This window comes from Engystomops pustulosus, chromosome 7 (assembly GCF_040894005.1).
Source record: "Engystomops pustulosus chromosome 7, aEngPut4.maternal, whole genome shotgun sequence".
Classification (NCBI taxonomy): Eukaryota; Metazoa; Chordata; class Amphibia; order Anura; family Leptodactylidae; genus Engystomops; species Engystomops pustulosus.
In genome coordinates, this window is record NC_092417.1 from 18,437,259 (window position 1) to 18,455,798 (window position 18,540).

The following is an 18,540-nucleotide window of genomic DNA, read 5'->3' on the forward strand; positions in this document are numbered from 1 at the left end:
GGAAATCATTTCCCCTCCTTTGGTGAAACGTGAGTCCATTTAGGGTATGTCGCCATGACACTCTCTAGCCTGCCACTGCTGCCGCTGCCTCTGCATGCCGTCCCCTTTAGTGTCAGGGTGAATTATTGCATGTTTTAGATGCTATCTAGCCTTATTCTGACACTCTGTCATGGCCATGCTGTTGCCCATAATTTTGGCATAATGGTGCGATTAAGCAGCCTCAGAGGCATCCATGCATGCTGCCCCTGCTGTTTCCTGTCCATTTCCGTGGTGTTTCCATCCTTTTCTGAGGTTCCCAGGTGTTTGGCCAAACTTTCCTGTGCAGAGCCTTGGTCCCCTTGAAAAATGCTCGAGTCTCCCATTGACTTCAATGGGGCTCGTTATTCGAGACGAACACTCGAGCATCGGGAAAAGATTGCCTCGAATAACGAGTACCCGAGCATTTTAGTGCTCGCTCATCTCTAGTTGCCACTATGTTTGGTTTTTCCCTTTATTTCATCTGTCAGAAGGAAAGAAAAGCTTCACGATTGATAGCCAAAAGCAGGAGTGGATGCAGAACACAGATTACATGCAAATATCCCATTTACTGGTCATCTCTGTTTTGGATCCACCCCTGTTTGTTTTTGGCTTTAGCAATACAGATGGATTATTGACTGATTGAAAGCGGACACTGACGGATGAAAAGAAGGGGAAAATGATCAGTGACGTCAATGCAAAATTACTGCCGACACCCTCTCCACTTCTACATGTATCAGCGTTTAACAGAACAGGTTCTGTCATAATCTATGGAATCATCTGATGTCAGTGTAAAAAGAGTGGGTATATTTTGTAATGTTGGCCTCTGTAAGTGCCCATGGAATTGAAGAGTAAAGTGATTCTAAGAGCGGTGGCTGTCATGTGCATGTCATACTAAAACACATCATCAAAGATTAAACCATGCTCCCTTTGCATATTTGAGCATGGCACAACGTTTTACAACACCCTACAGGCTCTCTGCAGCCAGGAAATACCAGTTTTTAAAAAATCATTCACCATGATGGGGTCGAATAGAATTTTTGAAAAATTTGCCCACCTCTATCTGTCTTGTTTGCTCACTAGCTTTTCATGAAGGACACTTTTTCAAGTAAGCAATACTTGTTTCTAATGTCTTATCTAGAGATGAGCGAACACTAAAATGCTCGGGTACTCGTTATTCGAGACGAACTTTTCCCGATGCTCGAGTGCTCGTCTCGAATAACGAACCCCATTGAAGTCAATGGGAGACTCGAGCATTTTTCAAGGGGACCAAGGCTCTGCACAGGGAAGCTTGGCCAAACACCTGGGAACCTCAGAAAAGGATGGAAACACCACGGAAATGGACAGGAAACAGCAGGGGCAGCATGCATGGATGCCTCTGAGGCTGCATAATCGCACCATTATGCCAAAATTATGGCCAACAGCATGGCCATGACAGAGTGACAGAATGAAGCTAGATAGCATCTAAAACATCCAATAATTGACCCTGACACTATAGGGGACGGCATGCAGAGGCAGCGGCAGCAGCGGCAGGCTAGAGAGTGGCATGGCGACATACCCTAAATGGACTCAGGCTTCAAACCAATGGGTGGCAGAGAGGAACCAAAGGAGGTGAGCAAGAAGCGCTCAAATAATATCGGTACATGATAAAAGTTTGCCAGTATAGTTTGTGGATTACACAGCAGGGTGGCGACAAAGTTAACATGGAAGCCATGAAAACAACCCAAAATTCTGCCTGACACAGCTCGTTTGATAAGGGGACCATGTATGGAGGCAGTGAACTAGTAGTAGATTAAAGGTGCTGCAGTTAAAACTATGTTAGTTGGATCTTGGCATGGAGCTGGCGCTCCGCTGCCAGGCGAGCTTTCGCCAATCCAAGCCCCTGTCTATAGGCTACTCCCCAAACAGCACTTCTAAGAACCTTTTGTATAAGATCAAGTGTAGTAGCGTTCTTATAAGTTTAGGATATGGCGGGTGAGGGGAATGTAAACAGATGCGCAAGAAGCGCTGAAATAATATCCCTAAATGGTAAAAGTTTGCAAGTATATTTTGGGGATTACACAGCAGGGTGGCGACAAAGTTAACAACTTTGATGTGGAATGCCCTGTAATAGCTCTTGGGCGGTGTGCCTTTTATCGCCTAGGCTCAGCAGTTTCAGCACCGCCTGCTGTCGCTTAGCGACGGCACTGCTGCTGTGCCTAGAGCTACCGACTGATGGCGCCATGCCCACGGATGGTAATTCGGAGGAGGAGGAGGTGGAGGAGGGGTGGGAGGAGGTATAGTAGGCCTTTGAGACCTGGACCGAGGTAGGCCCCGCAATTCTCTGCGTCGGCAGTATATGACCAGCCCCAGGGTCAGACTCGGTCCCAGCCTGCACCAAGTTAAGTGTAGTAGCGTTCTTATAAGTTTGGGATATGGCGGGTGAGGGGAATGTAAACAGATGCGCAAGAAGCGCATGATGCGCATGGAGCTGGCGTTCCGCTGCCAGGCGAGCTTTCGCCAATCCAAGCCCCTGTCTCTAGGCTACTCCCCAAACAGCACTTCTAAGAACCTTTTGTATAAGATCAAGTGTAGTAGCGTTCTTATAAGTTTAGGATATGCCGGGTGAGGGGAATGTAAACAGATGCGCAAGAAGCGCTGAAATAATATCCCTAAATGGTAAAAGTTTGCCAGTATATTTTGTGGATAACACAGCAGGGTGGCGACAAAGTTAACAACTTTGATGTGGAATCCATGAAAACAACCCAAATTTCTGCCTGACACACCTCGTTTGATAAAGGGACGATGTATGGAGGCAGCTATATGGACGACTTTTGGAGGTAGCAATGGAGACAACGTGTGGAGGCTGCTATGGAGACAATTTAATTTGGATAGTGCCTGTATGTGGCAGTCCCAAACATTTTTCAAACCAGAGGAGCAGGTAGGTGGCCCTCCAGTAAAATGGGATAGATTGAGTGCCTGTATGTGGCAGTCCCAAAAATGTTTCAAACCAGAGGAGCAGGTAGGTGGCCCTCCAGTAAAATGGAATAGATTGAGTGCCTGTATGTGGCAGTCCCAAAAATTGTTCAAACCAGAGGAGCAGGTAGGTGGCCCTGCAGTAAAATGGAATAGATTGAGTGCCTGTATGTGGCAGTCCCAAAAATTGTTCAAACCAGAGGAGCAGGTAGGTGGCCCTGCAGTAAAATGGAATAGATTGAGTGCCTGTATGTGGCAGTCCCAAAAATGTTTCAAACCAGAGGAGCAGGTAGGTGGCCCTCCAGTAAAATGGAATAGATTGAGTGCCTGTATGTGGCAGTCCCAAAAATTGTTCAAACCAGAGGAGCAGGTAGGTGGCCCTGCAGTAAAATGGAATAGATTGAGTGCCTGTATGTGGCAGTCCCAAAAATTGTTCAAACCAGAGGAGCAGGTAGGTGGCCCTGCAGTAAAATGGAATAGATTGAGTGCCTGTATGTGGCAGTCCCAAAAATGTTTCAAACCAGAGGAGCAGGTAGGTGGCCCTCCAGTAAAATGGAATAGATTGAGTGCCTGTATGTGGCAGTCCCAAAAATTGTTCAAACCAGAGGAGCAGGTAGGTGGCCCTGCAGTAAAATGGAATAGATTGAGTGCCTGTATGTGGCAGTCCCAAAAATTGTTCAAACCAGAGGAGCAGGTAGGTGGCCCTGCAGTAAAATGGAATAGATTGAGTGCCTGTATGTGGCAGTCCCAAAAATGTTTCAAACCAGAGGAGCAGGTAGGTGGCCCTCCAGTAAAATGGAATAGATTGAGTGCCTGTATGTGGCAGTCCCAAAAATTGTTCAAACCAGAGGAGCAGGTAGGTGGCCCTGCAGTAAAATGGAATAGATTGAGTGCCTGTATGTGGCAGTCCCAAAAATTGTTCAAACCAGAGGAGCAGGTAGGTGGCCCTGCAGTAAAATGGAATAGATTGAGTGCCTGTATGTGGCAGTCCCAAAAATTGTTCAAACCAGAGGAGCAGGTAGGTGGCCCTGCAGTAAAATGGAATAGATTGAGTGCCTGTATGTGGCAGTCCCAAAAATGTTTCAAACCAGAGGAGCAGGTAGGTGGCCCTCCAGTAAAATGGAATAGATTGAGTGCCTGTATGTGGCAGTCCCAAAAATTGTTCAAACCAGAGGAGCAGGTAGGTGGCCCTGCAGTAAAATGGAATAGATTGAGTGCCTGTATGTGGCAGTCCCAAAAATTGTTCAAACCAGAGGAGCAGGTAGGTGGCCCTGCAGTAAAATGGAATAGATTGAGTGCCTGTATGTGGCAGTCCCAAAAATGTTTCAAACCAGAGGAGCAGGTAGGTGGCCCTCCAGTAAAATGGAATAGATTGAGTGCCTGTATGTGGCAGTCCCAAAAATTGTTCAAACCAGAGGAGCAGGTAGGTGGCCCTGCAGTAAAATGGAATAGATTGAGTGCCTGTATGTGGCAGTCCCAAAAATTGTTCAAACCAGAGGAGCAGGTAGGTGGCCCTGCAGTAAAATGGAATAGATTGAGTGCCTGTATGTGGCAGTCCCAAAAATGTTTCAAACCAGAGGAGCAGGTAGGTGGCCCTCCAGTAAAATGGAATAGATTGAGTGCCTGTATGTGGCAGTCCCAAAAATTGTTCAAACCAGAGGAGCAGGTAGGTGGCCCTGCAGTAAAATGGAATAGATTGAGTGCCTGTATGTGGCAGTCCCAAAAATTGTTCAAACCAGAGGAGCAGGTAGGTGGCCCTGCAGTAAAATGGAATAGATTGAGTGCCTGTATGTGGCAGTCCCAAAAATGTTTCAAACCAGAGGAGCAGGTAGGTGGCCCTCCAGTAAAATGGAATAGATTGAGTGCCTGTATGTGGCAGTCCCAAAAATTGTTCAAACCAGAGGAGCAGGTAGGTGGCCCTGCAGTAAAATGGAATAGATTGAGTGCCTGTATGTGGCAGTCCCAAAAATTGTTCAAACCAGAGGAGCAGGTAGGTGGCCCTGCAGTAAAATGGAATAGATTGAGTGCCTGTATGTGGCAGTCCCAAAAATGTTTCAAACCAGAGGAGCAGGTAGGTGGCCCTCCAGTAAAATGGAATAGATTGAGTGCCTGTATGTGGCAGTCCCAAAAATTTTTTAAAACAGAGGACCGGGTAGGTGGCCCTCCAGAAAAATGGAATAGATTGAGTGCCTGTATGTGGCACTCACAAAAATTGTTTCAAACAGAGGACCGGGTAGGTGGCCCTCCAGAAAAATTAAATGCATGAAGTACTATAGCAAGAGCCAGTGGGCCCTGTCAAAAATTAGCCATTTTCCTCTGCTTTACTGTACAAAGAGGAGGAGAAGGAGGAAAATGAGGAGGAGGAGGAGGAGTGGATCAATTATTCAGGTTGAGCTTCCTTCACCTGGTGGAGATTGGAAATTCTGAGAAATCCAGCCTTTATTCATTTTAATAAGCGTCAGCCTGTCAGCGCTGTCAGTCGACAGGCGTGTACTCTTATCGGTGATGATGCCACCAGCTGCACTGAAAACCCGCTCGGACAAGACGCTAGCGGCAGGGCAGGCAAGAACCTCCAAGGCGTACAGCGCCAGTTCGTGCCACATGTCCAGCTTTGAAACCCAGTAGTTGTAGGGAGCTGTGTGATCATTTAGGACGATGGTATGGTCAGCTACGTACTCCCTCACCATCTTTCTGTAAAGATCAGCCCTACTCTGCCGAGACTGGGGACAGGTGACAGTGTCTTGCTGGGGTGACATAAAGCTGGCAAAAGCCTTGTAAAGCGTACCCTTGCCAGTGCTGGACAAGCTGCCTGCTCGCCTACTCTCCCTCGCTACTTGTCCCGCAGAACTACGCACTCTGCCGCTAGCGCTGTCAGAAGGGAAATACTGTTTCAGCTTGTGCACCAGGGCCTGCTGGTATTCATGCATTCTCACACTCCTTTCCTCTCCAGGGATGAGAGTGGGAAGATTTTGCTTGTACCGTGGGTCCAGGAGAGTGAACACCCAGTAATCGGTGCTGGAATAAATTCTTTGAACGCGAGGGTCACGGGATAGGCAGCCTAGCATGAAATCTGCCATATGCGCCAGAGTACCAACGCGTAAGAATTCACTCCCCTCACTGGCCTGACTGTCCATTTCCTCCTCCTCCAACTCCTCCAACTCCTCTTCTTCTGCCCATACACGCTGAACAGTGAAGGACTCAACAATGGTCCCCTCTTGTGTCTCGCCAACATTCTCCTCCTCTTCCTCCTCATCCTCCTCCACCTCCACCTCCTCCGATATGCGCTGAGAAACAGACCTCAGGGTGCTTTGGCTATCAACAAGGGAATATTCTTCCCCCGTCTCTTGTGACGAGCGCAAAGCTTCCGACTTCATGCTGACCAGAGAGTTTTTCAACAGGCCAAGCAGCGGGATGGTGAGGCTGATGATGGCGGCATCGCCACTGACCATCTGTGTTGACTCCTCAAAGTTACTCAGCACCTGACAGATATCAGACATCCACGTCCACTCCTCATTGTAGACTTGAGGAAGCTGACTGACCTGACTACCAGTTCTGGTGGAAGTTGACATCTGGCAGTCTACAATCGCTCTGCGCTGCTGGTAAACTCTGGATAACATGGTCAGTGTTGAATTCCACCTCGTGGGCACGTCGCACAACAGTCGGTGAGCGGGCAGTTGGAGGCGGCGCTGCGCTGCCCTGAGAGTGGCAGCATCTGGGCTGGACTTCCTGAAATGCGCACAGATGCGGCGCACCTTCGTGAGCAAATCAGACAGATTGGGGTATGTCTTGAGGAAACGCTGCACTATCAGATTTAACACATGGGCCAGGCATGGCACATGTGTCAGTCTGCCGAGTTGCAGAGCCGCCACCAGGTTACGGCCGTTGTCACACACAACCATTCCCGGCTTGAGGTTCAGCGGTGCCAGCCACAGATCAGTCTGCGCCGTGATGCCCTGTAATAGCTCTTGGGCGGTGTGCCTTTTGTCGCCTAGGCTCAGCAGTTTGAGCACCGCCTGCTGTCGCTTAGCGACGGCACTGCTGCTGTGCCTAGAGCTACCGACTGATGGCGCCGTGCCCACGGATGGTAGTTCGGAGGAGGAGGTGGAGGAGGGGTGGGAGGAGGAGGAGGCATAGTAGGCCTGAAACACCTGGACCGAGGTAGGCCCCGCAATCCTCGGCGTCGGCAGTATATGAGCAGCCCCAGGGTCAGACTCGGTCCCAGCCTCCACCAAGTTAACCCAATGTGCCGTCAGCGATATATAGTGGCCCTGCCCGGCAGCACTCGTCCACGTGTCCGTGGTCAGGTGGACCTTGTCAGAAACGGCGTTGGTCAGGGCACGGATGATGTTGTCTGACACGTGCTGGTGCAGGGCTGGGACGGCACATCGGGAAAAGTAGTGGCGGCTGGGGACCGAATACCGAGGGGCGGCCGCCGCCATGAGGTTGCGAAAGGCCTCGGTCTCTACTAGCCTATAGGGCAGCATCTCCAGGCTAAGCAATCTGGAGATGTGCACATTAAGGGCTTGGGCGTGCGGGTGGGTAGCACTATATTTGCGTTTCCGCTCCAGCGTCTGGGGTATGGAGAGCTGAACGCTGGTGGATGCTGTGGAGGATCGTGGAGGTGACGATGGGGTTTTTGTGGCAGGGTCCTGGGCAGGGGGCTGACTAGCAGCTGACACAGGGGAAGGAGCAGTGGTGTGCACGGCCGGAGGTGAACGGGCTTGTTGCCACTGAGTGGGGTGCTTAGCATTCATATGCCTGCGCATACTGGTGGTAGTTAAGCTAGTAGTGGTGGAACCCCTGCTGAGCCTGGTTTGGCAAATGTTGCACACCACAGTCCGTCGGTCATCCGGTGTTTCCTTAAAGAACCTCCACACTTCTGAAGATCTAGCCCTCGCCGCAAGAGCCCTCACCACGGGAGCTTCACTAGTTGACAGTGGCGCTGATGCACCAGCTCTGGCCCTGCCTCTCCGTCTGGCCCCACCACTGCCTCTTCCAACCTGTTCAGGTCGAGGACTCTCCTCCGTCTCAGAAGCACTGTGTTCACCCGGCCTCTCAACCCAGCTTGGGTCTGTCACCTCATCATCCTCCGATCCCTCAGTCTGCTCCCCCCTCGGACTTCCTGCCCTGACAACAACTTCCCCACTGTCTGACAACCGTGTCTCCTCATCGTCGGACACCTCTTTACACACTTCCACTACGTCAAGAAGGTCATCATCACCCACAGACTGTGACTGGTGGAAAACCTGGGCATCGGAAAATTGCTCAGCAGCAACCGGACAAGTGGTTTGTGACTGTGGGAAGGGTCCAGAAAACAGTTCCTCAGAGTATGCCGGTTCAAATGCCAAATTTTCCTGGGAGGGGGCAGACTGGGGGGGAGGAGGCTGAGGTGCAGGAGCTGGAGGAGTGGGGATTTCGGTGACATGGGTGGACTGCGTGGAAGACTGACTGGTGGTGGACAAATTGCTCGAAGCATTGTCAGCAATCCACGACATCACCTGTTCGCACTGTTCTGGCCTCAACAGTGCTCTACCACGAGTCCCAGTAACTTCAGACATGAACCTAGGGAGTGTAGCTCTGCGGCGTTCCCCTGCTCCCTCATCAGCAGGTGGTGTCTCACCCCGCCCAGGACCACGGCCTCTGACCCCTGCAGTAGTTGGACGCCCACGTCCCCGCCCTCGTCCTCTACCCCTAGCCCTCGGGTTAAACATTTTTAAAATGAGAGTTATAACTTTTTTTTTTTTTTTACTTCTTTTTGTTTTTTTTGGTGTTTTTTTGTGTGTTTTTTTTTTTTTTGTGTTTTTTGTTTTTTTTTGAGTTTTTAAAACCAAACAATCCTATCCTATTGCTATGGCTATTTTCTAGCCAAGTATCAAAGGAAGCACACTACTATGCCAGATGAGATGACACTGAGTTATTGCCTAATAGAAATCCAACCCCTACTGAATTTTGCCACTTCGGCCTTTGCTATGGATATGTGCGCCACTAAGCGCAGAACACAGCGGTCGCAAGTCTCACTACAAATTGCTCAGAATTGGCAAGTACATGCACTGCAGAAACTACAGCCACCAGCAGATCAACCAGAAATCAAATATATAGAACGCTACTGTAGGCTTCAAGAAGCTGTTTGTATTCTCCTATGGCTATTTTCTAGCCAAGTATCAAAGGAAGCACACTACTATGCCAGATGAGATGACACTGAGTTATTGCCTAATAGAAATCCAACCCCTACTGAATTTTGCCACTTCGGCCTTTGCTATGTATATGTGCGCCACTAAGCGCAGAACACAGCGGTCGCAAGTCTCACTACAAATTGCTCAGAATTGGCAAGTACATGCACTGCAGAAACTACAGCCACCAGCAGATCAACCAGAAATCAAATATATAGAACGCTACTGTAGGCTTCAAGAAGCTGTTTGTATTCTCCTATGGCTATTTTCTAGCCAAGTATCAAAGGAAGCACACTACTATGCCAGATGAGATGACACTGAGTTATTGCCTAATAGAAATCCAACCCCTACTGAATTTTGCCACTTCGGCCTTTGCTATGGATATGTGCGCCACTAAGCGCAGAACACAGCGGTCGCAAGTCTCACTACAAATTGCTCAGAATTGGCAAGTACATGCACTGCAGAAACTACAGCCACCAGCAGATCAACCAGAAATCAAATATATAGAACGCTACTGTAGGCTTCAAGAAGCTGTTTGTATTCTCCTATGGCTATTTTCTAGCCAAGTATCAAAGGAAGCACACTACTATGCCAGATGAGATGACACTGAGTTATTGCCTAATAGAAATCCAACCCCTACTGAATTTTGCCACTTCGGCCTTTGCTATGGATATGTGCGCCACTAAGCGCAGAACACAGCGGTCGCAAGTCTCACTACAAATTGCTCAGAATTGGCAAGTACATGCACTGCAGAAACTACAGCCACCAGCAGATCAACCAGAAATCAAATATATAGAACGCTACTGTAGGCTTCAAGAAGCTGTTTGTATTCTCCTATGGCTATTTTCTAGCCAAGTATCAAAGGAAGCACACTACTATGCCAGATGAGATGACACTGAGTTATTGCCTAATAGAAATCCAACCCCTACTGAATTTTGCCACTTCGGCCTTTGCTATGGATATGTGCGCCACTAAGCGCAGAACACAGCGGTCGCAAGTCTCACTACAAATTGCTCAGAATTGGCAAGTACATGCACTGCAGAAACTACAGCCACCAGCAGATCAACCAGAAATCAAATATATAGAACGCTACTGTAGGCTTCAAGAAGCTGTTTGTATTCTCCTATGGCTATTTTCTAGCCAAGTATCAAAGGAAGCACACTACTATGCCAGATGAGATGACACTGAGTTATTGCCTAATAGAAATCCAACCCCTACTGAATTTTGCCACTTCGGCCTTTGCTATGGATATGTGCGCCACTAAGCGCAGAACACAGCGGTCGCAAGTCTCACTACAAATTGCTCAGAATTGGCAAGTACATGCACTGCAGAAACTACAGCCACCAGCAGATCAACCAGAAATCAAATATATAGAACGCTACTGTAGGCTTCAAGAAGCTGTTTGTATTCTCCTATGGCTATTTTCTAGCCAAGTATCAAAGGAAGCACACTACTATGCCAGATGAGATGACACTGAGTTATTGCCTAATAGAAATCCAACCCCTACTGAATTTTGCCACTTCGGCCTTTGCTATGGATATGTGCGCCACTAAGCGCAGAACACAGCGGTCGCAAGTCTCACTACAAATTGCTCAGAATTGGCAAGTACATGCACTGCAGAAACTACAGCCACCAGCAGATCAACCAGAAATCAAATATATAGAACGCTACTGTAGGCTTCAAGAAGCTGTTTGTATTCTCCTATGGCTATTTTCTAGCCAAGTATCAAAGGAAGCATCACTCCTGCCTAACAGTAAGCTAATAGAACACCCTAACGCTTTCCCTGACCAGCAGCAGCTCTCTCCCTAGCGGCATCCAGAGACAGAATGATCCGAGCAGCGCAGCCAGCGGCTAGTCTATCCCAGGGTCACCTGATCTGGCCAGCCAACCACTGCTATCGACGTGTAAGGGTACCACGTCATGCTGGGTGGAGTGCAGAGTCTCCTGGCTTGTGATTGGCTCTGTTTCTGGCCGCCAAAAAGCAAAACGGCGGGAGCTGCCATTTTCTCGAGCGGGCGAAGTATTCGTCCGAGTAACGAGCAGTTTCGAGTACCCTAATGCTCGACCGAGCATCAAGCTCGGACGAGCATGTTCGCTCATCTCTAGTCTTATCCAATTGGCCCTAGTTTTAGAGCAGTCTCAGTTCTTTGTACACTGCTTTACAGGTTACTAAAGAACAGTAGAATAAGGTAATGCAATGTCTGGTCAATCCATTGCCACCTTGAGGCATCTAAAATCCATTACTTGTTTTTGTATTTTTTGCAGAGAGTCTCTATATACAATCAGCTGTGTCTTGTATGACTGACTTCCTCCTGCTGCCCTTAGCTCCCTTGGCCTGGTATGTAGCTGCCATAGCCATGACACAAAGTAGGCTTTCTATCCTGTCTTATTTCATTACTATGTTAATGACTGATAGGTTATTCACCTTTAAGCTTTTTATTTGGTTTAGACATGTGCAAAGGTATAATTGTGGTCTCCGCGACTTTGATAGCTACCAATAGTCACATGACCTACTTGAAAGTAACCACTTTTAAGGTAAGGGTTAAGTCAAAGAATTAACTAATTCCATCTTACAACTGATACCTCAGTTGTAATCAGAGTAGATTAGGGATCAGGGGGGTCCTGCAAATCTTCTCGTAAAATCTCTCCAAGGTTTTTCATATTCACTATGTTTCCTGCGGTCATAGGCGCTTAGTTCTTCCAATATAGCAAATTGGGCTATTTTGTTGATCCATTGCCTTATCGATAGGGGTCTTGTCTGCTTCCATAAGAGTCGAATAAGGGATTTGGCCATAAGTAGGAGAAAGTGGGAAAGTTTCCCAAGGTACATTTTAGGTTGTGTGTTCAGGTTAATGTTGAGGAAGAGGAGCTTAGGAGTGATATGTGGGGCCTTTGAGCATATACTATGAATGATAGAGTCCACATCAGACCAGAAAGGTTTTATTTTTTCTCACTCCCACCATATATAGGTGTATGATATGATATCCAATTTGCATCTCCAGCAAATGTCTGGGATATCATGGTTGAATTTGTGGAGGGTTAAGGGCGTTTTGTACCATAGTGAGGTGAGTTTAAAGTTTATTTCTTGCATTGTGATGCATTTGGAGGGGCCACAACTGATTTTGAGGATATGTGTGATTTCTTCTGGTTCGAGATGTATCTGTTACACTTTTTCCCATGCACCCATGTATTGTGGGCTGGTGGAACTGTCCATTTCTATACATTTTTTTTATAGATCATGGATGTGAGTTTAGGGAGTGGGGATGTAGTGGCCAAGAATTCTTCTATCCATGTTAAATTCCTGTCGAGGGGGCGTATTTTTAACAATTCTTTAAAATTTGCTTTGATTTGCTAGCACCAGATAAAGTTGGACCCAGGGAATTGTTTATGAAAATCCGCAAAGAGTGGGAATGCACCATATAGTAAAATATCAGAAACTGTCCTATCACTCATAGATATCTGGGGAAGGAGACAATGGGGGTCATTTACTAAGGGCCCGATTCGCGTTTTCCCGACGTGTTACCCGAATATTTCCGATTTGCGCCGATTGTACCTGAATTGCCCCGGGATTTTGGCGCACGAGATCGGATTGTGGCGCATCGGCGTCGGCATGCGCGCGACGGAAATCGGGAAGCGTGGCTGAACGAAAACCTGACGGATTCGGAAAAACTGGCATTTAAAAAAGGAATTTGTGTCGCGGAACTTGCACTCACCTTCATCCAGGATAGGATCGTGAAGGTCTCCAATTTTCATGATGGGGGATGGTACCTTCCCTATCTCAGGGATTTTCATAGTTTCATAGTTTATATGGTTGAAAAAAGACACTTGTCCATCAAGTTCAACCAAGGAAGGGAAGGGATTGGATGAGGAAGGGATTTACGGGAAACAATTCTATATAACATAACCATCAATGTTATTTAGGTTTAAAAAGGCATCTAGACCCTTCTTGAAGCTCTCTACTGTCCCTGCTGTGACCAGCGCCTGAGGCAGGCTATTCCACAGATTGACCGTTCTCACAGTAAAAAAGCCCTGTCGCCTCCGGTGATTAAACCTTGATTTCTCTAAACGGAGACAGTGCCCCCTCGTCTTTTGATTTGATTTAATCTGAAACAACTCACCACCATATTTTTTGTATGGACCATTCATATATTTAAATAAATTAATCATGTCCCCTCGTAGTCGTCTCTTTTCCGGACTAAATAAATCTAGTTGTTTTAATCTTTCCTCATAACTAAGACCCTCCATACCCCTTATCATTTTTGTGGCTCTATGTTGAACCCTCTCCAGCTCCAGGGCATCCTTTTTATGGACCGGTGCCCAGAACTGGACAGCATATTCCAGGTGAGGCCGAACCAGTGCCTTGTATAGTGGTAATATTACATCCCTATCACGAGAGTCCATACCACTTTTGATACATGACAAGATCCTACTAGTTTTAGAGGCAGCTGCTTGACATTGCATGCTGTTACTCAATTTATGATCTACTAGTACCCCCAGGTCCTTCTCAACAATGGACTCTCCCAGATTTACTCCCCCAAGTACATATTTTGCCTTTGGATTATTGGACCCCGGGTGCATAACCTTACATTTATCCACATTAAACCTCATTTGCCAAGTGGATGACCAAACATTCAGTTTGTCCAAGTCATCCTGCAGCCTGTGAACATCCTCCATAGACTGTAATACACTACACAGTTTGGTGTCATCTGCAAAAATAGACACAGTGCTATTAATTCCTACCTCTATATCATTAATAAATATATTAAATAGTAGTGGGCCAAGCACAGAACCCTGGGGTACACCACTCATAACTGGTGACCATTCCGAGTAGGAATCATTGCCCACGACTCTCTGGATACGATCCTTCAGCCAGTTTGCAATCCAATTGCAAATGATTTCTGCCAAACCAATAGCCCTAATTTTACCCATCAGGCGTCTATGAGGGACAGTGTCAAATGCCTTTGCAAAGTCCAAGAACACAATATCCACAGCTGCTCCTCTATCCAGGCACCTGCTCACCTCTTCATAGAAGCAGATAAGGTTAGTTTGACAACTTCTATTCTTAGTAAACCCATGCTGGCTGTCACTTATTATACTATTTGATGTCACATACTCCAGTATAAAGTCTTTTACTAACCCTTCCAGTATTTTCCCCACAATGGAAGTTAAGCTTACAGGCCTGAAGTTGCCTGGCGGAATTTGGAGGGTGCCATCCAAGTTTGAGCAACTGCTAGTGTGAGGGGGTTTCCGTACTTTGTTAGGTGATCTTTATGTAATAAGATTTGAGTCACAGATCTACCCAAGATTTCTTCCACAATGTGTACATATGATTTGGAGTTGTAATTTTTATACTAGTCCCTGAGCCTGGTTAGGAATAAAAATAATTTTATAAATGAAATGCTTCTGATTAAACCAGTGTTGTTAGGGAGTGTGTTACCCTGCCTAAAGAGATAGGATATGAGAGCACATTTGAAACTTTGGAGGTTGGGTATTAGTCTGATAGTCCGGATTATGGCATTCAATAGATTTACTGCAGCTCGGGACAGTGCCGTAACTGACATAGACTGGAGAAACCCTTGGATGACCAATTAGTAGAGAGTTATAGTAGTCTAGGCGAGAGTGAATCACAGTGATTATTAGCATTTTAGAAGTTTCCATTGTAAGAAATTTTCAGATTCTTTCTAAGATGCAACCAGCAAGAGGATGAGATTGAATATATGGTCCAAAGAAGAAGTTGGAGTCCAGGGCAACCTTAAGACAGCAGACTTGTTGCCTTAGGCGTATGGTGACATCACAATGGAATTGGATAGATCAAGTTTAGGTCAGTTAATAGACAGTGGAAAGACACGAAGTTCCGTTTTGTAAAGATTACATTTCAAGAATAGAGAGGCCATGATATTAGAAATAGCAGAGAGACAGTGACTGGTGAGCAGGAGTACAGACTCATATAGCTGGATATCATCAGCATAAAGGTGATATGAAAATTAAATCTGCTAATGGTTTGTTCAATGGAGGCAGCATAGAGGGAAAATAGAAGAGGACCTAGGACTGAGCCCTGAGGAACCACCACAGTGTGAAGAAGAGGAGAAGAGAGAGATCCAGAGAAGGAGACACTGAAGTTGCGGTCAGAGAAATAGGAAGAAAACCAAGAAAGTGCAGTGTCCTTCAATCTAGCAAAGCCTCCTGGGGAGGAGCTGGTGGTCCACAGTATCAAACACTACTGAGTGATCCAGTAAAATGAGGAGAGAATAGTGCCATTAGAATTAGCAGTGAGGAGATCATTGGAGCTTTTAGAAAGAGCAGTTTCAGTGGAGAGCATAGAGTGGAAACCAGATTGTAGGAGAGAGTTAGTCGAGAATAGACCAGGCGTTCCAGGAGTTCGGGTTAGAAGGGGAGATTAGAGACTGGTCGATAGTTAGCAGCACTTGGTGGGACCAGGGAAGGCTTTGTTAGTAATGGGTTGACAACTGAATGTTTATAGGAATAGGCATAGACAGCAGAAGAGAGAGCGAGGTTGAAGATTTTAGTGAGGTGATAAGTGACCACTGTGGAGAGAAACTTTATGAGGAGTGAGGGGATGGGGTCACTAGTGCAGCTAGTGGGGCAAGCAGAGAAGAGGAGCCTGGACACTTCATCCTCTGACTGTCTCAAAGTAAAAGAGTGAAAAGGCTGAAGTAGCAGAGAAGGGGATAAATGGAGTTAGTGGAGAGGGAGATTATTTCTTGGTAAATTAAGTCAATTTTTTTTCTTTGAAGTAGGAGGCGAGATCTTCAGCCCCAAGGTTTGCAACAAGTGGCTGCACCTTTGGTGTTAGTAATGAGAGAAGAGTATTGAAGAGCCTTTTATGATTGTTAGAGAGAGCATATTAGATTCATGAAATACACCTGCTTGGCGAGATGGACGGCAGTGACAAGTTTGGAGCAGGTACGATGGTTGCCGACGTCTGTGTTGAAATGTTCAAACTAAGGGAGGTGCCACCTCAACTATGGCACTTTTCATGTTGTGACTTTAGTGGTTAATAGCAAGATTAGAACAGGAGACAGGAAATGGGGTCAGTGATGACCACAAAGATTCTATGATCAAGAATGGCCTGCAGAAAATGAATGGACTATTCTGAAGTAGGCTTCTATGAGCCCTCCACTTCAACGTCTCTTTCATGAACTTAATTGGATAAAAACAGTACCTCTAGACTGCTTCACTCCAAGCAGAAAGCTATCACATGGGGGATTTTCTGCGTAGTTGTATATATGCTTATCTGCCCATGTGGTCTAAAATATGTGGGGAGGACCATAAGAAAATTAAAAACTCGAATCAGTGAACATTTTAGAAACATCAAAAAAGGGCACACATATCAAGGATCGCGCAGGATCCGTGCACAATGTAACGTCACAGAAATTGTACATGGTGAAGAGGCGGAACGTACGCTCTGGAGGAACAATTGGAACTAACGGTGGAGTGACCAGGTTCCTGATCCGGAAGACTATACACGTACACCGCAACACTCCTCGAGCTGAGGAACGGGTGAGCTACTCCAGGAGGACGAACGCCATACTGTGAAAATCCCCCATGTGATAGCTTTCTGCTTGGAGTGAAGCAGTCTAGAGGTACTGTTTTTATCCAATTAAGTTGATGAAAGAGACATTAAAGCAGAGGAACATTTTTGTATCTTTATATTTATTGTGAATGGGACATTGGACTTTCTATCCCTGTTTCCTCTTGCGCCGTTGTTCTTTTTTACTTTCCAAGCTACCTTTCAATCATTGTAATATCTTCTATGAGCCCTGTCTGAAATCCTATTTAGCATCCTTGGATGAAGCTGAAACATGCTATCTGGAACCCTACATACCCGAGACAAACTGAAGCTATTTTCTCATGAGGAGTGTCCCAAAATACCTGCTGAGAGGTGCAGAAATCTCATTTACAGTTACAAAAATTGTTCAATTGCAGGTATGGTAAGGGTACCATCCTATCCAGTTTTATTCAAAAAACTCTTTTGAATCATGACTGTAAAACAATGGGGCAGATTTACTAACCCGGTCCATTTGCGATCCAGCGGCGCGTTCTCTGCGGTGGATTCGGGTCTTCCGGCGATTCACTAAGGCAGTTCCTCCGACGTCCACCAGGTGTCGCTGCTGCGCTGAATGCACTGGAGTTGACCAAGCCGGGCCGAGTGAAGGTAAGCGCGTGTCCAGCGACACTTTTTTTAAAAAAAATGCTGCAGTTTTTCCTAATCCGTCGGGTTTTCGTATGGCCACGCCCCCCATTTCCGTCGCGTGCATGCCAGCGCCGATGCACCACAATCCGATCGCTTGCGCCAGAATCCCAGGGAAATTCATGGAAAATCGGCGCAAAATGGAAATATTTGCGTAACCCGCTGGTAAAACGCGATTCGGGCCCTTAGTAAATGACCCCCAATGTCTGCCTTTCATTTGTTATTTTTATAGACATTTCATTTATTTTCCCTTTTGTCATATTCAAGTTATTTCTGTGACCATTGTGGGATTTTCCTTTCATTAAACGAAGGGCACCAACAATTTTGTCCATCTCGTTAGAAAAGCGCAATATTGTCTGAAAATAGAACTTAAGAACTAGGTAGAAAAATACAATATTCTCGGACAACAGGACTTCTGAACAATGTAGAAAATGACAAGGTTTTGTATGCCATTTTCTCACTGGCCACACTTATCTGATCCAAATATTTTTGTGGCTATTCTCATTGATTACACTTTTCTAAGTAAAAAAAGTAAAAAAAATGTAAGATTCTCTGACAAGGAGACTTCTGAACCAGGAAGAAAGGGGCAATTTTGTCTGTCAACAGGACTTTTCTGAACTAGGTATTTGTGTGCCCTTTTCTCACTGATCAACTTTTCTGAGTAACGTATTTGTGTGTGCCCTTTTCAGTGAACACATATTTATGAGCAAAGTAGACAAAGTAACAAGATTCCTGAACGAGCTTTGTGTGAATGCTATTCTCACTGACCACACTTTTCTGAACTAGGTAGAAAAGTGCAATCTTCTTTAACAACAGGACTTTTCTGAACTATGCAAAGTGCAAGGTATGATTGATGAGAATTTAAGATTTTTCTCTGGCTGATTACTAGACAGAGACTGGATTTTAAAGATTTTGCTGGTTGACAAAGTACATGCTAATCATCAGGTGTGGCATTTTCAACTATTGCTGTAAAATCCTGTATAAACAGTAAGAACATCCCTGCACTGATGCATTTCTCCACAGTGCCCTTATAAGGGCAACCAAAATGTACTATAACTTGCAAAAATTGCCGCAAGTTATACCTGAAATCTATGCCAGCCTGGACCAAACATAGATTTTTGTCAATTATTGAACATTAACATATTACACCAGCCTTAATATATCAGCCCCAATGTTTTTCAATAAAGT